The sequence below is a fragment of the Megalobrama amblycephala genome, linkage group LG5, assembly GCF_018812025.1.
Source record: "Megalobrama amblycephala isolate DHTTF-2021 linkage group LG5, ASM1881202v1, whole genome shotgun sequence".
Taxonomy (NCBI): domain Eukaryota; kingdom Metazoa; phylum Chordata; class Actinopteri; order Cypriniformes; family Xenocyprididae; genus Megalobrama; species Megalobrama amblycephala.
In genome coordinates, this window is record NC_063048.1 from 3,281,945 (window position 1) to 3,304,104 (window position 22,160).

The window sequence follows — 22,160 nt, forward strand, 5'->3', positions numbered from 1 at the left end:
TGAAAACTGCGTCAGAGCATCAGAGCCCCGGTATCAACCGTCCCATCACTAATGTTCAGTACTAAATTGCATATTTTAGTATGTTGCTACTAGTGCATCATATTGTTAAAAACATTACTTCCTGTTGCCAATATTACTATAACCGAATATTGTCATGTAGATGTGTTCAGGGAAGGACTCTTATCAAATGTGTGAAGTTTGGGGTAGATTGGACATTGCATGCCTGAGTTACAGCAACTTCCTCTTTCACTGTATTAATAGCATGCTTTAACACTTACCTAAGTGTCCATAACAGTGTTAAATATGTCACTTCCTGTTGCCAGCAGGTGACGCTATGACTATAACTGAATAAGGGCATGGACGTGTTCAGGACAGGACTTTTATCAAGTGTGTGAAGTTTGGGGCAGATCTGGGCTGCGTTCCACTCCAGTTTTAGACACGCACTCGCGAACTTCCCTAAACACTTCCCCTCGGGGGAATCCCTGCCGCCATTCTGAAGTGTGTTCCACTTCGTGAAGTGGACGAGGGAAGTTTATATGGACAGACCGGCCCTGTCCCAAATGGCGCACTTCATGTGGACTTTTGGTCTTGTGGACTTAAATTGCGCGTGCTCGCCGAGTCTACGAGTCCGTAGGCTGTCCCATTCAGTTTTTTAATGCTCTGAAGTGTGCTCAGCAGTGCCCCCTTTGTACCCTTGAAGCGGTCTTCCGCGAAGCCCGCATAGATGCAGGCTCAGCACACTTTAACTACCCAGGAATCCTTGCGAAATGCCAATCAGACAACGGATGGGAGGACATTTCGCTCAAGAGCAATTAATGACATGGCTGAGAAGAAAATATTGAAGTGTAGGTATCATTACGGTTTTTATGACCTAGCTGTACATTTTACCAGTTGTTACCTACAGTTTATACAAACATTATGGTCATCGACCAGTGGTTGATATCTCAAACATAATAATAGCGTGCTGAATAATACGATCGCATTATGATTCATTAAATAAATAGAACTGAATGTCAGGGCTTTACTGAGTCATATGTAAACCTAGTATTTATATTTAAACCTGTAAATTCATCTGAAACTCACTCACATGTTTATTATGTGTTAAAATTGTTATCTTAGTTCAAATGGAACATTATGTATTATTACAACTGTATACATTATTTAAATAAGCGTGTATATATTGTCTAATGCCCAGGTGGCATAAGCTAAAGCAGGCTGTGTAGTTGACATGGAGATAATATTTTGCAAAAGAAAAGAAACCTGTTCTCGATGCTAAATATTATCCCCAAACCTGCAGCTCCTGTCAAAAAACAACCAGACCATTATTTCCGGCGTGACGATCGAGTCTGTCCCAAAATACCTCTCAATGCGCCCTCGTGGACAAGCGCCAAGGGCCCTATTCGGTTGTTAAGTCTGACGTCACGCGGCAGCGCTTCCGGGTCCTAACGCTCTATCTCATACCACAAGAAAACAACAAATGGTGCTAATATACACACACGATGTGGTGTAATACTACCAAAAAGTTATAATCATAATCTTTATCTCCATACTAAAATTCCAGATGGCCAGACAATGATTCATCTTTTATAAATCATTAAAATATTAAAGTGGACCTATTATGCAAAATTCACTTTTGCCTGGTGTTTGGACATAAATGTGTGTTGGCAGTGTGTGTACACAACCACCCTATAGTGATAAAAATCCACCCACTCCTTTTTTTTTTAATCCCCATAAATCATAAGCTGGAACAAGCCGTTTCCAGATCCCTGGAAGTGTGACGTCACAAAAGCCACAGGCCACGCCCACGGTGTTGACTGACACTTAAGTTTGAACATAGAACCGCCCTGAGCGCGTTGTTTACAGCGAGTCTGCCATTGCTGCACTGACGAGAATGATCCCAAGCGTTTTAGGTGTTCTATAGCTGGATGGATTAATCCACATAGCTCTCTTCATTCTGAGCTGCTGAAAACGTGGTGGATTAACTTGGTTTTCCAGGAAAATGCTCCCTCAGTTCTGCCGAAATTCGTTTATGTCTGCACGATTTCACACCGGACTGTTTAGTGAACGAATATCAATACAAAGAGACAATACAAAACAGAGACTGTGCTAAAAATGTGCTACTCAAGGATATACAAGTAAAAACTGTTCGTGATCCAGCTTACAGTCTCCAGATTTATACTGGATACGGCAGTAATGAAGGTAAGTGTACTACCGCAGTAAAGATAGTTTGCGGTTTGATATTCAGATTTCTTTTGGCTATAAATACGCAGTGCGCTGTCATAGACATGCAAATAATACCGAATATCGTTCTCCATGATTTGTGAATTAAGGTGACGCTGTCCTTTGGGCCGAAATCAGGGGGTTTTTTCGTAGCGACTCTTAATTTTATAATGGCTATAGCTCCAAATGTTGGACACTTAGAGGAATGAAACTGGTGTCATCTTCACCAGCTTGATCTGTGAATTTTTTCACAGCAAAGCTCTTGTCCGTAAACCCCTTGGTAAGTCCGCCAGTAAGGAATGTGAAATAAAGGCGTTCTTCATGTTTAACGTCTATTACCAATGAACAAGCAGACTGCTGGAATAAAATAACATTGTTTTAGGTCGAGCTCGATTTGTGAAAACTTTCACAATAGCATTTTATCTCGTGGTCGTGTTTCTCTTTGCTCTGCCCCCCGTTTTTTGTATAATATGATAAATAAATATATATATATATATATATATATATATATATATATATATATATATATATAAATGACCTTGTACAGATAATGTACATCACTATTCTCATCTGTGAAAACTTTCACAGTTCAGTACGGGTCAGCTGACCCATCCCAGGGTCATGTACATCACTATTCTGATCTGTGAAAACTTTCACAGTTCAGTACGGGTCAGCTGACCCATCCAAGGGTCACTAGCATCACTTTTCTGATCTGTGAAAACTTTCACAGTTCAGTACGGGTCAGCTGACCCTTCCCTGGGCCATGTACATCACTTTTCTGATCTGTGAAAACTTTCACAGTTCAGTACGGGTCAGCTGACCCATCCCAGGGTCACTAGCATCACTTTTCTGATCTGTGAAAATTTTCACAGTTCAGTACGGGTCAGCTGACCCATCCCTGGGTCACTAGCATCGCTTTTCTGATCTGTGAAAACTTTCTCAGTTCAGTACGGGTCAGCTGACCCATCCCAGGGTCACTAGCATCACTTTTCTGATCTGTGAAAACTTTCACAGTTCAGTACTGGTCAGCTGACCCATCCCAGGGTCACTAACATCGCTATTCTGATCTGTGAAACCTTTCACAGTTGAGTTTTGGTCATGTACATCACTATTCTGAACTGTGAAAGTTTTCACAGATCAGAAAAGTGATGCTAGTGACCCTGGGATGGGTCAGCTGACCCGTACTGAACTGTGAAAGTTTTCACAGATCAAAATAGCGATGTTAGTGACCCAGGGAAGGGTCAGCTGACCCATACTGAACTGTGAAAGTTTTCACAGATCAGAAAAGTTATGTACATGACCCAGGGAAGGGTCAGCTGACCAAAACTCAACTGTGAAAGTTTTCACAGATCAAAATAGCGATATTAGTGACCCAGGGAAGGGTCAGTTGACCCGTACTGAACTGTGAAAGTTTTCACAGGTCAGAATAGTGATGTACATGACCCTGGGATGGGTCAGCTGACCCGTACTGAACTGTGAAAGTTTTCACAGATGAGAATAGTGATGTACATTATCTGTACAAGGTCATTTATATATATATATATATATATATATATATATATATATTTATTTATCATATTATACAAAAAACGGGGGGCAGAGCAAAGAGAAACACGACCACGAGATAAAATGCTATTGTGAAAGTTCACAAATCGAGCTCGACCTAAAACAATGTTATTTTATTCCAGCAGTCTGCTTGTTCATTGGTAATAGACGTTAAACATGAAGAACGCCTTTATTTCACATTCCTTACTGGCGGACTTACCAAGGGGTTTACGGACAAGAGCTTTGCTGTGAAAAAATTCACAGATCAAGCTGGTGAAGATGACACCAGTTTCATTCCTCTAAGTGTCCAACATTTGGAGATATAGCCATTATAAAATTAAGAGTCGCTACGAAAAAACCCCCTGATTTCGGCCCAAAGGACAGCGTCACCTTAATTCACAAATCATGGAGAACGATATTCGGTATTATTTGCATGTCTATGACAGCGCACTGCGTATTTATAGCCAAAAGAAATCTGAATATCAAACCGCAAACTATCTTTACTGCGGTAAGGGTACTTTATTATAGTTAGAGTTTATTACGTGTATAAAGTTTATTAAGCACCACCCGAAAGGCATAAGGTCTTTATATATTCGTTTACTGTTAGTTGTAACGAGTGTTTCTGTGTTATTTGCTATGTTGGTGATGATAATACAAGGGAAAGAGAGAGAGAGTTTATGGATATTTTAATGCACACTTGCAATGTTTTATTAAGCTCTTACCGTGAAAACGGACGCTTCATCTTTAGTGTGAAGTACAATAAACGTCATAAAAGTCATCGGTAAAGTTTTGGCCATCATTCGGACGGTACAACAGGCCTGTACTAATATAGTAGATTAAAAACAAGAAGACAATATAAGTTCTAACCGTAATTGAACTAAACTATACCTGTTCTATCTCCATGCAGCATGAATCCTTTCACTGGATAATCAGCTCTTGAAGCTCCCCCCTCTTAGCCCGATCGCAGCAGCTCATTTGCATTTAAAGGGACCGCACTGAAACGGCTAATTTTTGCTCAACAGTCTCGTTGACTCGGATGTACGTCATTGCTTACGTTGCACGAGTGCCCACTACTGGCGGAACCCTTGCAATGGGCTGAATTGGAAGCCCTTGATCACTTGAAATCCTCAATGGAGCTGATTTTTTTTTCCCCCTTACATAATTGTTTAATACAGCATTCTATATGTATATATGTGTGTTTTAAATGTTTAAAAAATAATTAATATATCATAGAGTTGTTTGTGGTGGGGTAAATTAAACGCAATATGTGGTGACGTCATAATCGTGTTGCATTGTGGGTTATGGAGCTGCCTGAAGTGTACATATGAAGTAGACTCGCTCCCTCGGTCAAAATCGAGGGAGCGAGGGTGGCCCTGTCCCAAATGGCACACTCCGGACTTGTGGACTTCCTCAGAGTCCACACTTTGGTGATGTCATGTAGTGCAAACCTATCTGCTTGTTAAATCGTGACATAAGGAACGTCGTTTCCGGGTCCAAGCCTCGACTCGTTTCACTCGAGAATGCCATCGACGGCCGTTTATGAGCGCTATTTATTCATATTAAACATCAATCATTTTAAGAAGTTAAACATTTTAAATACTTACAGTCTACACAGTCTCCGTGCTCACAGCGTCACAGACATTAAAGGTGACCTATTATGCCCTATTTAACAAGATGTAAAATAAGTCTCTGATGTCCCCAGAGTGCGTATGTGAAGTTTTAGCTCAAAATACCCCACAGATAATTTTTTATAGCATGTTAAAATTGCTACTTTTAAGCCCCGTTCACACCGCCAGCGACACGCAGGAACAAAGCAACGGACTACTTGCACTGAGCCTCGTGACGCACATCCGGTTTGAAATATTACGGCTCAGTTGTTTCCGGTTATATATATTTTCAATGCGCCGCTATCACATAGATAACTAAACCCCTCTTAAAACGAGAGTCCTCGGGATGATTTTAAATTCCAGACATATTCAGAGACAAGAGAAGAGATTCTGATGATTACCGTGTACAGACCTTTCCAAACTCAACGGAACTTTAAGTTTTAATCCAACATAAACTGTGATTCTTTCACCACGGGGTGTCAGCGCTCTAATAGTGATTGCGACGCTGCAGTGTGAGACGTGATAAATAAGATCAGAATGAACAGAATATTTTAGTCTCTATTCTGTGCCATTTTTTCTGACAACTATTTATGTAATTCACACATTTATGCCAAAAATCCTAATATTCAAGGTAGTTGCGCTGTGATCGCGTTATTCTTTAAGATTAATTAATAACACCGTTAAAGCAGTTATCACATTCATTAACTATTTCAAACACTGGAATAAAAGAGCAGTTTTAACTTTTTTTTGTTTGTCTTGCCATCGTGATAATGCGTTGTCACCCATCGTTACTACACTTACCATAGTAAAACAATGCACTTCCTGTGTTTATCAGTCAAATTCATTTAAATGTAAATTTAACAGGTATGAAATATGATGACTAAGAGAAAAACACTGCTAATGAGAAGACGAGCACTTGACGGCGGAAGGTTAGTGGGGAAATATATTTATTTATTATTCAGAATGCGCATTTGGAAGGGAAATATATTAATAAACATTTCAGCAGGTTGAAGATAATTAATGTTAATGCAGAGAATATGATTAATTGTTTAAAAAACATTTCGCAGCCCTAAAATGTAGTAATAATCTGCGTTTTCACAAGAAGCTCTCTGTATATAAGTGCGCTGAACGCTGACCGGAAACGCTCGAGCCGAGTAAGTAGAACGCGGAAGTAGCTGTGCAAGTAGTCCACAGGGGGTGCTTCTCAATATCCCTCCTCGTCTCCTCGCTCCTCCGTCCTCCATCCTACGACCCGGAAAACGATCGAGCTCAGCCATCTTGAAGGACATCTCAATTCTCTAATTGCACCGAGAGGAGGCGAGGATCGAGGAGTGAGGAGGCTTCCTGAGGAGTCATGAGCGAGGATACACAGGTGCATCCTTTGCGGAAGTCTTTCTCATCGAGAAACGTGACGCACGTATAAATCCTCCTCCCCCTTTATATCTCTCACAATAATTTAAATGTAAAAAAAACTTTATACCTCATATATTTCAACGGGGCATCTTGCTTTATTAATATTTATTATAATTTTTTTAAATAACCAAACTTTAATAACATATGGATAGATCCCTGGAGTGCAGCTGATGACGCTTTAAAGTGACGCTAAAGGGAGCGAGGATATATCATTTCACTTGATTCAATTCCTCCGTCTCGCATCTTTTCCTTGCGTCCTTCCCTCGCATCCTGAAGGGGTGGAGCTAAGACGCGAGGAAAGGAAGCAAGGAAAGGAAACGAGGATGCACAAATAAGAATTGAGAAGCACCCACTATCCCATTCATTCAATGGAGCGCTGGCGACTTCCGGCGACAAGAGCGACAGTGACCGTTGGCGACAGAATGTAGGCGTGTCAGGCGACGGGAGACAAGCGACCAAAGTTCAGATATTTCAACTTTATGCAAATCAGGAGCGAATTTCGCGAGCGACAACCAATAGGAGTGGAGCTCTCTGGAGCTCACGTCACCGTCTCGAGTGCAGGCAAGACAGACAGGACATAGGGGGTGCTTCTCAATATCCCTCCTCGTCTCCTCGCTCCTCCGTCCTCCATCCTATGACCCGGAAAACAATCGAGCTCAGCCATCTTGAAGGACATCTCAATTCTCTAATTGCACCGTGAGGAGGCGAGGAACGAGGAGTGAGGAGGCTTCCTGAGGAGTTATGAGCGAGGATACACAGGTCAGGTGCATCCTTTGCGGAAGTCTTTCTCATTGAGAAACGTGACGCACGCAAATTCTCCTCCCCCTTCTTATCTGTCACAATAATTTAAATGTATGCTTTACTTTTACAGATTAAATAAACTTTATATCTCATATATTTCAACGGGGCATCTTGCTTTATTAATATTTATTATATTTTTTTAAATAACCAAACTTTAACAACATGTGGGTAGATCCCTCGCGTGCAGCTAATGACGCTTTGAAGTGACGCTAAAGGGAGCGAGGATTTATCATTTCACTTGATTCAATTCCTCTGTCCTCTCTTCTTTTCCTTGTGTCCTTCCCTCGCATCCTGGAGGGGTGGAGCTAAGACGCGAGGAAAGGAAGCGAGGACAGGAAACGAGGATGCACAAATAAGAATTGAGAAGCACCCCTCCAGGATGCGAGGGAAGGACACAAGGAAAAGACGAGAGGACGGAGGAATTGAATCAAGTGAAATGATAAATCCTCGCACCCTTTAGCGTCACTTCAAAGCGTCATCAGCTGCACTCAAGGGATCTACCCATATGTTGTTAAAGTTGATTATTTAAAAAAATATATAATAAATATTAATAAAGCAAGATGCTCCGTTGAAATATGTAAGATGTAAACTTTATTTAAACTGCATACATTGATTAAAGCATACATTTAAATTTAAAGCATACATTTAACATATATGAAGGGGGAGGAGAATTTATGCGTGCGTCAGGTTTTTCGACGAGAAAGACTTCCGCAAAGGATGCACCTGTGTATCCTCGCTCATGACTCCTCAGGAAGCTTCCTCACTCCTCGATCCTCACCTCCGGGTCATAGGATGGAGGACGGAGGAGCGAGGAAACGAGGAGGGATATTGAGAAGCACCCATAGGCGCCGTGGGTGCTCGGGGGCTGGAGCACCCACGGAAATGGTCGAGCACCCACGGAAAAATAGATATTCTCCATTGATTTTAACCAATAGAAAATCAATTGTAGCTTTCAGACACGATCTTCACCCTTTTAATAGTTTATTTAAGGCCGTTTCTATGGCGATATTTTAATGGCAAACGTCGAGAGCGCATCCAAGTGCGCGCGAGCACAAATGGCTCTGCTCTCGATCAGATACATGAAAACTACGCTCCAACCCAAACTTTCCTTGCACCAGATATAAGCGAGAGCATGACTCGCGACAACGCTCGTGAAAAGAATGTGCTTTTGGGTCGAAATTGTCATATTGCTGCACGGATATAATGCAAATAAAACATCAAGCTGACGTTGATTTGAGTTAAATAAGAAGCGAGCTAGCGCTGAAACGTGTTGTTTTTGAAATCATGCGTTGTGGCTCGTTTAAGATAGTCTTCTGACATACGCGTCAATATATCGCTTGACTCTTCTTTCCAGGGAAATCACTAACAAAATGCACACAGAGATGTGGGGCACTGGGCACCCACCGGCAGAAACATAAATCGGCGCCTATGGAAGCACCCATAGTTCAGGAGCAATTTCACTATTTTATATGAAATACGCTGGCGGTGTGAACGTGCAGGCTTTACGATTACACAAACCAAATTTGAAGATGATCGGATTAAAACTGTTGGAGGAGTTCGTTAAAGTACGCGGCCAGAAAATGGCAAAAATGGCACAAAAATTAATAATAGTAATAATAATAATAATAATAAACGGAGGAAATCCAGTAGGGTCATCGCACTTTGGTGCTCGGGCCCTAATGATTTAACAATCTTCATAATTTAGCTGAACATATGTTAAGTGTGGGAGAAAAAGGATCATGTGACTGATTTAACTCAAGCTCAGTTATAGCCTACATGTTTACATTGTTAAACTTCTGAAGAATTACAGACATCACGAAACGTTGAAGTTAAAAGAAACATTTTATTAAAGTTTATTTTATTTATTTTTACCAAACAATCATATATCATAGGCCTATTAGTATGAGGAAGTCTCCACACATAAACACTCACCTTGATCAAACTTTCACAAGTTACAGGTTCTCAAATCCTCCAGCTTTAACATCATAAAGATACACGGAAATTCCTGCATAAACTCTGATAAACGTTTTTATTAAACACTTTGACGCTCGTATTCGTATTTTACCTGCTTAAAATGGCGACAGGTGAACTCTAACTTACTTTCACTTTCTATTTGTGACGAGAGAGAGAGAGAGAGAGAGAGAGAGAGAGACCTAATAACGCCTGTAGGGCGGAACTAGGCCGTCTTCCCCTCAATTTAATGATTAAAAAAAGAGCTTTAAAGTTCTGGATGCACTTAAAATCTAGTCCTGAAGACACACTTCATTTTAAAGCACTAAAAACACAAGAACTGAGTGCTCAGAAAGATCATCTTTGTGCAATGGTGTCAGAACTGACTGACAAAGCATTCAAAATCACTGCCCCTGAAAACCCTGCAAGAATTAAATAAATTATGAGTAAAGAGAAAAAAAGCATACACGCAGCACTGGAAAGAGCAAACGAAAGAGCAAAGTCGTCTCCAGTGTTATCTCAGATTAAACAGAGAGTACAGTATGGCTGAATATCTCACCTCTGTCAGAAATACAACACACAGGAATTTGTTAACCAAGTACAGACTTAGTGACCACCAGCTGGCCATAGAAAGAGGGCGACACAAGAAGACATGGTTACCCAAAGAAGATCGAGTCTGTAATGAATGCAGATCAGGGGCAGTTGAGACTGAGGCACACTTCCTCCTCCACTGTGATAAATACAAAATACACAACCTTAAGAGAGACACTGTACTGTCAAATACAGCATATCATCCCGAAATTCCAGTCACTCCATGAAACTGAAAATATTACTTGGTGAAGGACCTTCTTCCTCTTTAGTAGCACACCATATTTATAATTGCCACAAACTAAGAGGTACTGAGTGAACCTCCATATTATATAACTATTAATATGTGTATAAATGTGTGTGTGTGTGTGTGTTTGTGTGTATATATATATATATATATATATATATATATGCATTTTATATATCTTCTTTTTGTATGTTTATTTGTTTTTGTTTTGCTTTATGCAATGCTTTGGCAATATGTACCTAAATATGTCATGCCAATAAAGCAAATCGAATTGAACTGAAATTGAGAGAGAGAGAGAGAGAGAGAGAGAGAGAGAGAGAGAGAGAGGTCAGTATCAATCAACTTCTCTCTCTTTCGCTGCGTCCGAAACCGTCTACTTCTCTACTATAGTAGGCGACAAGCAGTAGGCGAGCGAATAAGTATGTCAGAAACCTCAGTAATCATAAATGAGTAGTCGAGAAGTTCCCGGATAGCCTACTGCTTCTGAAGTGTTCCTCGATGGATACTTTTCTATCCCAGGAGGCCACGGGAGAGGATACGTTATAATTGAAAAAGAAGGAGAAAAGCGACGCTTTCAAATGTGAGTAAACACGGTTCCTTGTGTTAAAATCGCATTTGTAGAGTAAACTGTTGAAGTGTTGAAGGTGTAAAGACAGACCGTATATAGCTGTGATTTTGCTGTAAAAACGCGTTTTGTTAAGTACAGATAACACACGTTCGTCTCCAAAGTGGATTTACATGAATTCTTAACCATATACATCAGAAAGTTGATTACTAAATGTTTATTTAACATCTGACAGGAAAATCTGATCCTCATAAGTATTATGACTTATGAGTGATGGATTATGATCTATGAGTGATGTGTGTGTGCTATTATTCACTGTTGTCAACACTGATTACATAATAAATCTACAGTAAAAACACATAAGTTATCTATTTTATTTGTCCATTAGTACTGTTAATAAAATAAGGAACATTTGTGTTGGATAGGAAGTGAGTTAACACATCATCTGGTAACATGTAAATGTAGATTTGAGCACATGAATCTCAGAGGAAACTTGAATCTTGTCTGATGTTACAGGGACAGATGATCACGTGTGTTTATCCGGTGGTGAAGGAATGATGCCATCAAAGGCTGTGAGTGAAATTAATACAAATACTATTTAAATATTAAGTTGTAGTTTATTTTAATTATTGTAATTTAAACAGAGTTATTACAGCACTTTTCTGATTCTTGATTTCTGTATGTTTTCTGCAGAGTTTTGTGGTGGAGCAGGACCTGCAAGAGAAGGTGACTGTGGCATTTGTGAGAAAGAGAGAGAGAGACTTTTGACTTTTAGAATGTCCTTTATTTATACATTACAAAATAGCTTTTTTTTTTTTTTTTTTTTTTTTTTTTTTTTTTAATGGGAAAAAACCACATAAGTTTATACATTCCCAAGCTATAAAAACATGAATAAATAAATAAATAAACAATAAAAGACCTTAAACACTCAATTACAAACCTTCTCAAAAAATGTTAATTTTAAATCCTTCAAAACCATCAGGTTCACATAAAAACCCATCAACTCCCCAAAAATGATAAAAAAACATCACATTATTATTAAGTTTGTAAAAAGCATATTCCAACGTTAGTCTTTTTTTAATAAAACAATTAACCATGAAAACAGTATCTGTTTCACCCCCCTTTGCTTCCACTTTATTTTTCCTTGTAACCCAAATTGCAAGCTTGATTAAACCATACAAAAAATTTAAAATAATCACTTTCATCCTTTTATCAACGGAGTACTTTGGGCCATAAATGAACAGATTAAAACTAAAACAACCCACCAGTCTTATACTCCAACATTTTGCCAATCCTAAAATATTTTTTAAACGAGAACATTGCATAAAAACATGTAAAACACTCTCAGACTCACCACAGAAAGGACATCCCTCCCCAACTAAAGAATCTAACCGTGCTATGTGTCTGTTCGTAGCTAATATCCCATATACAATTCTCCATTGAAGATCTCCTATTCTCTTCTCAATGGGTCTTTTGTACAGGGACCTCCAGCTTCCTCTCGGGGAAGAGTCTGACTCCAACACTGAAGTCCATTTTGTTCCTTTGAAGTCTTTAAAAATTTTATAGTTGCAGTTTTTAACACACACTCTGTAAAGGGTTTTCCTGGTTAACGTTCTAAAACAACTCAACTCGGGGATTTTCATATTCACTGTGTTTCCAGGGGTTTCCTCCCAATCCTCATCCTTTAGGGAGATTTTAAAATCAGGGAAACCATACGCCTCTTTACAGGTTTTTGGAGCAGTAACATTTAAAAAGTCTCTTGCGGCTCTTGGGAGTGCCAACTCTAGTTCGTTAAACAACCGTTGGGTGGTCCTTACGGATCTGAAGCCCACCATATCAGCCAGTTCCTTTGCCTCCATCCATTCACATCCTCTTCTAAGATCGGATACCTTTGATAACCCAGCACTAATCAGTGCGACTCTAATGGCATCAGAGGACAAACAAACAGTGTGTAAAAGATCATTAAAAAATAAGGGCTCTTTCAGGATCCAGGCATCAGGACTCCCCCATTCTCTGGAAAAATTAAAAGTCTGCCACAGCTCCAATATATTACTATAAAAGGGTGTAAGTCCTCCGAGTGAAGTTCCATTAAAATTCATTAAAAACAGTTGTCTGTCCAATCCCATTCTTCTGGTCTTGAGAAGCAGGGCACACGCAACGTCCATCCACACGTGAGGCTGATGATAGAGGAGGCGCTGGACCGCCATCAATCGAAAGGTTGCCAGCCTCGCCTTTATGTCGATGAGTCCCTGTCCACCTTCATGCACCGGCAGGTAGAGCATCGCTGGCTTTAGCCAATGTTGTCCAGACCAGAAGAAGTCCACCAGCATCTTTTGAATCTCTCTGATTAAAACCATCGGTGGGTCGAGGACCATGAACTTATGCCAGAGTGTTGAGGCGATCAAATTGTTGGCGATCAGAACTCTTCCCCTATACGAAAGCTGGGGTAGCAACCATTTCCATTTAGACAACTTAGCGCGGACCCTATCTACTAATCCCTCCCAATTTTTCTTTTCAAAGTCATCATTACCTAAAAATACCCCTAAATATTTAAAACCTATTTTATTCCATTTAACATTTTTTGGAAGTTTAGGTAAGTTAAAAATATCATTACTTTTGGATCCAAACCATAAGGCTTCTGTTTTTTCCCAGTTAAGTTTGGCAGAAGAAAGTTTGCCATACATTTCTAAGCTTTCTTCTAAACATTGCACATCTTCTGTATTTTTAATTACAACAGCAACATCATCAGCATAAGCAGAGAGAACAAAAGCTTCTTTTCTTAAACCTCCTGATATAACTATGCCCTTTAATTTTTTCCTTATCATGCAAAGTAAAGGTTCTATTGCTAAACTGTAAAGCTGTCCTGACATCGGACATCCCTGTCTAATGCCTTTCTCCATTTTTACAGGAACGCTTAACCCTCCTCCAACTTTTATCAAACATGAAGCGTCATGGTATAACACCTTTATCCAAGATAAAAACTTTTCACCAAAACCATAGCATTTTAGAACATAAAAGAGATAGTGGTGATCTACACGATCAAAAGCTTTCTCTTGATCAAGAGAAACAATCCCAAAGTCCACATTGTACAGTTTTGTATACCTTAAAATATCTCTCATTAAAAACAGGTTATCATAAATAGATTTCTTGGGAATACAATAAGCTTGGTCTTCAAAAATTAACTTGTCTAACACTTTTTTAAGTCTGTTAACAAAGCACTTAGACAGTATTTTGTAATCTGTAGTGAGTACAGACACAGGCCTCCAATTTTTTAACATAAGCAAATCTCCTTTTTTGGGGATTAGAGAGAGAACGGCCCGCTGACAACTTTTAGGGAGCATATTCAGATTAAAACTTTCCTTTAAAACACAAACCAAATCTTGCCCAATAACTTCCCAAAAGGACTTATAAAACTCTGCCGGCAGACCATCAATGCCTGGAGCTTTCCCTTTATTAAGCTGATGAACTGCTTCCGTCACTTCTCCGAAACACAGGTCACTTTCAAGAGTTTGTGCAGTTTGTTCATCCAATACTGGCAGACCATTAAAAAAGTCACTTGATGGATAGAAGTCAGTCTCTTCTTTTGCATATAAATTAGTGTAAAAGTCCACAGCAAGCCTTCTCATCTCCTGAGGATCTGAGGTAACTGTCCCGTTTGCTTTTCGAATGCCATGCATAACATTGGATTGGGAGTATTTTTTCTCCAAGTTAAAGAAGAAGGTTGTTGGAGCATCCATATCCTGCACTGATATAAACCGTGCTCTGACCAAAGCTGCTTTAACCCTCTCCTGAAATATATCTCTTAATTCCTGTTTTTTTGTCTTTAAGCGTTCTTGTAAACAAGGATCATTTTGGTTCATCAGGCTATTTTGAATTTCACATATCTCTTTTTCTAAAACATATACAGTATATTTAAGCTTGTTTCTTGTATGTGATAAAAATTGCTGACTAAAAAGTTTAATCTGAGCTTTCCCCACTTCCCACCACTGCAGGAGATTGTTAAAATCACTTTTTTGAGTTACCCAATAACTCCAAAATTGTTTAAAATTTTCGCAGAAGTCCGTGATCTAAAAGAAGTTTGGTGTCAAACCTCCAAAAATAAAAACGAGGGGTTGTATGTGACAATAACACATGTAAAGTGATCATATGGTGGTCTGAGATAACGTTTGGGATTATTTGTGTGTCCATTGCTCTATTATACATAGTTTTCTTCATATAAAATCTATCGAGACGAGCAGCACTAATTCTATTGTTAGTAACTCTAATCCAGGTGTACTGTTTCACTCCTTCATTCTTTCCTCTCCAAATATCAAAGAGTTCTGATTGTTTTATAACATTTTTTAGGGATAGAGCAGATGATGGATGAGGTTCTTCACCATTCCTGTCAGTGATAAAATCTACAGTACAGTTCCAATCCCCACCCATAATTAAAAAATCATCTTGATCTAAATCATAAAGAACTTTCTTAAGTTTCTGAAACAGTTGAATTCGATCACTTCCTACTGTGGGAGCATAAATATTAATAAAAACAAAAACCTTACTGTTTATTTCTACTTTTAAAACAAGGAGCCTTCCTTTTTCTACTTCCCGTTTTGATAAAATATTGATCTTTGTTTTCACTGAGAAAAGTATTGCCACCCCTGCACTTACATTAGTGCCATGGCTTAAAACACACTCACCATCCCACCTCAAACCCCAATCTGTTTCATTTGCTTCATCACTGTGTGTTTCTTGAAGAAACATCACATTAATCTCTTTAGGTCCAATACACTCTTTTAACAAAGCTAATTTATTTCCATCCCTGGCCCCATTTATGTTCAAAGATCCTACTCTCAGGATATCCATAGAAATAAAAGAGGGAAGGAGATCAAATAAAATCAGAAAAGTAAAGAGAAACCCGAAAGAGTTGTAGACACCCATGTGATCCTTATTTTAATTTACTTCTCTTATTTCGAACTTTCTTTGAACTTTGCCTAATTGCCGTTATGTGTTTCTTTAACCTAAATCTCTTTTGTTGGGACAGAACTTCATTGCTGCACTCACTGCGAATTTTTATCACTGAATCAACAAACTTGTTTAAATCAGGGAAAAACTCTACAAGTTCAACACTTTTGCCTTTGGTTTCATCCAAGAAGTTGTTAATCTGTTCAACAGTATACAACTCTCCTTCATAAGCCTTATCCATATCCACATCAAAACAGGATTCATCATCTCTAATGCTTCCTTCAGTGACTGCAGACTGTCCATCCACCTCATCATCACTACTCTCCACACACCTCTTACTCAAAGCCTCTTCAGCTTTAGCACCATCAGAACTCTGCTGAACACTTACAGCACTGACACTAGGCATTTGACTATCATTAACAACATTAACCGCTTCACTTACCTCAGTGTTAATCACTTTGGCCGTCTCTGCCTGTACACTGCCTTCCGTCGTTACAATTTGTTGCTCATCTGTCCGCGGGCCCTGGTTCTCCTCGGCGCGTTGTTTATGTGGACAGACGAAGCGTTTGTGGCCGATATCTCCGCACTCAAAACAGCGTAAACTGGTCTGTGCTCGCGTACAGCATGTATGAACTGTCTCCGTGAGACACACGGAAAGAGACATCGAGTGTTTTGTCCGGCGAAGTTAGAAACATATACAGTTGTCTCCTAAAAGACAACACGTGTTTTAGCGATGCGTTCTTGCATCCGAGCGGAATCATTTTCACCCCTCCAGCAATTTTCCCGAATCTAGACAACTCCTTTACAATTGAATCACTAGAAATAAAAGGCGGTACATTTGAAACCGTGACTTTTGTAGCCGGGGCAGATAAGGGTGTGACGGGCACGTACGTTTCCTTAACCCAAATTCCGTTTTCAATCATAGTTTTTACTAAGTGTTCGTTTTTTAGAAACACTACAACAGCTTTATTCATCCTAGAGGCCGAGTTTATGTTTTCGTGGCCGATTTGGTCCGCGACGGCGAGGAGAACATCTTCTATGGTTGCGCCTGATTCCGGCGCACACCTGAACCCATTCCTGAGAGAGAGAGGCGACGCTCCCCGCTCCTGGGGCAGACGTCATTACAGCCTCACGCTCCCCACTCACTCAATCACACTGACTAACACAAAAACAAAAGGGAAAAAAAGGAAAAAGAAAAATAATGCCCAAAGAATTGGGAGAAAAAAGGAAAAGAAAAAGACAAACAACGGTTAAATCAGAAAAAATCTTGAAAAACCCTGCGCTCCCCTAGTCTGGGTAAACCCAGCCTGATCTGCCGGCGATTTGATTTCGCTCGGCAACTCAGTCTGGAAACCCGTGCATTCACTTCTGCTGCGCGCTTACACTTTTGCGGGAACCAATCACAGACTGGCTTATCCACCTTGCTCGCTATTGGCGGGTATAACACGATGACGATAGAGAAGCGACGGCAAGCAGCTTTCAAACTCTATCTGATCTACCCGTCTCTCCAAAATAACAATGCACAATCACAGTGACGCCGATTGTGTTAAGCATTTACCTTATCTGAGAGAAATATAGCAGAGCGTTGATCCGCAGTCTTTTCATAGGAAGATTACAAACAGCGATTAATGACACACAATGATTCTCTGCTGTTATTTTGGTGGTTTGCTTCACGATGTGAGTACAGGACTCTTTTACTTCAATGCCCCTTGATGGTAGACAATATTTTTATTATTTGCTCTATATGTTTCGTCTCCCTGCTTCTTGAATCTCGCGCCGCCTGAGCTGACTGGAATTCTTTTTGGTTGTCATGACAATGACGTAGTTTAGGGCGGCTATATTCCGCGTTCATTTACACTGAACCAGAACAGTATCAGAGTCGCCTTTTAACCTCTCGACGATGCTGAATGACTTCTTTAGTTAGCAAACAAATCGCTCGAGTGGGTGTAAATACCGATCACTTTCATGTTTTTTTGCACAACCTGCAAAAATCGCTCGATGCTGATTGAGACACGGTAAACCTGTCTGGAGTTTTCGCATCGCTCTGCAAAGTACGTCACCCGGATCGTTGATCTGATTGGTTGAAGGACTATCCAATTGCGTGACTAATGCTCGTTGATCACGCCTCTTGTGCAGTAGGAAATACATAGCAAACTCCCCAGACCAATGTTCAATTTTAAATTGAGCTTGGTCTGGTGATAGCCAGACTAGCGCTCCCCCACATGCAACCCAAACGCCACACTCTCGCTACCCAGCATGCAACACACCTGAGAGAGAGAGAGAGAGAGAGAGAGAGAGAGAGAGAGAGAGAGAGGAAAACCTGAAACAAAAATTTGAAGTAAGATAATTTTGTTACTTCTAATACAGAAATCAAACGTTCTGTTAAGATGACTGCTTTTGTATGATTGTGTATTTTTGTAGGATGTGAAATGTCCTCAGACTGGTGTGAGCACTGAGGATAGAGAGACACAGCAGATCCTGGGAATGGTTCAGTGTCATGGATGAGACTCTCCATCACTCCTCCTGCTCTTACTGCCTCATCTGACCTGATGTTGATGTGATTTCTTCATCCTCAGTGAGTCCAGAGCCAGCCAGAGCATCTATACATCATAGTTTGAGATTATATACACAGACATAAAGCATGATGATGAAGTTAATATTTTGAATACATCATAACATCATAAAAAATATTTATTTTATTTATTTATTATTTATATAAGCCTGAGGGATGAAACTAGAGCTAATTCAACAAGAAAAAGAGGAAAACGTAAAGGAGATTTATGCCAATTTTGCTTGTGGACGAACATTTTTGCATATAAAATAAAGAAATTAACAACATATTCACGCGAATTTGGGTTTTCGTAACAAAAAAATAAACTGTGGGTCACATTAGTAGTTAAATATAAGAACTTTAAATTAACCCAAAACATTACTGGGCAGCTGTTTCTTCAACAAGACCACAAAATAAACAGTTTAATCTATATCAATATATTTACAGATAGATTAATTAAACCTGTCACTCATCTATTTTAAAGGTGCCATAAAACGTTTTTTCAAAAAATGTAATGTAAGTCTAAGGTGTCCCCTGAAAGTGTCTGTGAAGTTTCAGCTCAAAATACCCCATAGATCTTTTTTTTAATTCATTTTTTTAACTGCCTATTTTGGGGCATCATTAACTATGCGCCGATTCAGGCTGTGGCCCCTTTAAATCTCTCGTTCCCTGCCCCCCCCCCCCCCCCCCCCGAGCTCGCGTTTGCCTTAAACAGCATAAACAAAGTTCACACAGCTAATATAACCCTCAAATGGATCTTTACAAAATGTTCGTCATGCATGCTGCATGCATGGATCGAATCATGTGAGTATAGTATTTATTTGGATGTTTACATTTGATTCTGAATGAGTTTGATAGTGCTCCGTGGCTAAAGCTAACATTACACACTGTTGGAGAGATTTATAAAGAATGAAGTTGTGTTTATGAATTATACAGACTGCAAGTGTTTAAAAATGAAAATAGCGACGGCTCTTGTCTCCGTGAATACAGTAAGAAACGATGGTAACTTTAACCACATTTAACAGTACATTAGCAACATGCTAACGAAACACTTAGACAATTTACAAATATCACTAAAAATATCATGATATCATGGATCATGTCAGTTATTATTGCTCCATCTGCCATTTTTCGCTATTGTTCTTGCTTGCTTACCTAGTCTGATGATTCTGCTGTGCACATCCAGACATCCTGCCCTTGTCTAATGCTTGAACATGGGCTGGCATATGCAAATATTGGGGGCGTACATATTAATGATCCCGACTGTTACGTAACAGTCGGTGTTATGTTGAGATTCGCCTGTTCTTCGGAGGTCTTTTAAACAAATGAGATTTATATAAAAGGAAGAAACAATGGAGTTTGAGACTCACTGTATGTCATTTCCATGTACTGAACTCTTGTTATTCAACTATGCCAAGGTAAATTCAATTTTTGATTCTAGGTTACCTTTAATATATTTTATATTTTAAGTTGTTGCGCTTTACATTACACATTACAACGTCAACATGGCGGATTATGTCCGAAACTCATTCATACTCAATGAGATTTGTCTGTTAATACCTGCTCTTTTAGCCCTCGTTATTGAAATTAATTATCTACTCATTGAGTAAGCGGTAGAGCTGCGTTCCCTAAAAGCTTCATCAGCACAGAGAAACAATCAAGTTATTTCACAATAAACACACTGAAATACACAACCGTTCAAAATGTTGATGTCAGTAAGATTATTACTATTAATAGTACTGTTTTTACTGTATTTTTGATCAAATAAACGCAGCCTTGGTGAGCAGAAGAGACTTCTTTCAAGAACATTAAAAATCTTACTGACTCCAAACCTGTGAACAGTAGTGTACATGTAACATTTATTTTAATGGACCCTTCGCTAAGCCCCGCCCTCCTTAGTTACTGTTGCTACGCCTGTCAAGCTTTTCGCCTGTCAAGCTTTCATTTACAGTATGTATGCACTGGTGTCAGACATTTCCAAGGAGATAATTAGTCGTTTTTGTCGAACAGATGAAATATATGAGAGAGCAAGACAAAAGGGACTGCAGTATGCATTCGAGGGATATATCCACGACATAATATGCAACCGATTAGAAAATAATTTGATCAAAATTAAAGCTAAAGCTCCCAGCGCAAGCAGCAGCCGCTTCATACGCTGACCATTCAAATGGGAAATATCATATTGTGCTACTACTGTATTTGTATTATTATAAGGGTAGATTTAAGGGATGGGGTGTAGATGTTAAAAAAGCCACAAACCACGTTAATATCATGTTGGAAGCACAATCTGATAGGTAACGTTAGCATTTTTCAGGTTTTGTCAGATTTTGCTAACGTTACCTACTGTTTCAATGGGAGGTAGCAAAATCTGACAGGGTAGCACAAATTGTCAGAACACCGGCATTTCTCCCCTTGGGTTTTAGGTTTCTGGAAGGTAAAAAATTTCACCACCCCGTCCAAACTTTTAGGTTTTCTTGTATCAGATTTACACAATCCATACGCACAATGCGTCGGTATGTTCCCTCGCTCGAAAGCTTGACAGACCTTCCGCGCCTAGTTACGGTTGCTAAATCATGATGGGCCTGTGGCGGTTTTCGGGCGTGCCTTAGTGAAGGGTCAATTAGGCTAGTTTATGCAATTAAATTTCTTTAAATTGAATTCTGTAATTGATGTTAATAAATCTATCAGAATAAAATGTGCAAACGTTTTACCTTTTGGGGTACTTAAAAAAACTATCAATGGTTTTACTACGATAATCATACACACGACTAATGACAGGCACATCGAGAGCACAAATCACAAAATATTTTAGCGTTCATGAAAATGTATTCAGATTTAGCATATGAATGATGAATTCACCTCATATATAATGACACACTGCTAGTACATGTAAGTTCAACTGCATGCAAAAGTATCGGTGTCAGCGATATTGGTCCTGTATTTACTTGGTATGAGATGTTTTTCCTGACTCTCCCTACACCCATCCTCAATCTTTATTTTTTGTCTGATCATGTTTTTATCTTCCTTTCCAATATAGTATCGTTGAAATGGCTGTTCAGCAACACAGAGGGAGAGCAGAGGATGATATTTTCCTTGCTCGAAACAAAGTATATTCATGGACACAGCGATCTTGTAGTATTGCTGATAATACTAAAGTGTGGGAATTCGAGCGCAACATTTGTATGAACTGCTCAAGAGTTGGACTTATTTCAGTGCTATCATACAATGCTCACTTTCTGTTACACAAGGCAAAGGACACCAAGGGCAAAGCAGCTGCTAAAGGCAGTAAATGTAATGCCCGATGGGTGGAGAGAGACGGAGAAGGACGTCCACTGCTAAAAAGAAGCAGAAGTGGAGAGACAAGAAAACGTGCTTCAGCTACAGGTAGTCCATATCTTCCAAGATTATTTGTGATTACCCACTCTTAACTCAGTATAACTGTGTCCATTGAATACAGAATTCAGCTTGTAGTTTGTTAGTCACATGCTGTATATCTCTATGTGATTATATTCGGTTTTGTGTCACTTTTGAAACATAGACCACCACACCGTGTGGAGCTTTCAGTCAACAGCGTTTTCCTTTAACTATTTATTTTTTATTTATTTATTTATTTTTGTCAATGGTAAAACTTAATAGGATTTCTGTTTCTGGTTTTTAATCATTTTGTCTTTTAAATACTGTATGTTAAACTGCCATCAGAAACAGCACATGGTGAATCTGTTTATCTGT

The 22,160-nt window shown here is 39.4% G+C and overlaps 1 protein-coding gene across 1 annotated transcript in view; it reads right to left on the reverse strand.

Moving 5' to 3' along the window:
• Positions 1 to 9,686, reverse strand: part of LOC125269392 (NLR family CARD domain-containing protein 3-like) — a 52,358-nt gene extending 42,672 nt beyond the window's left edge. The window contains exon 1 of the mRNA XM_048192347.1: positions 9,519 to 9,686. The gene's annotated coding sequence lies outside the window, so the exon portion shown is untranslated. The remainder of the gene's footprint in view (positions 1 to 9,518) is intronic.
• Positions 9,687 to 22,160: the final 12,474 nt, after the last annotated feature.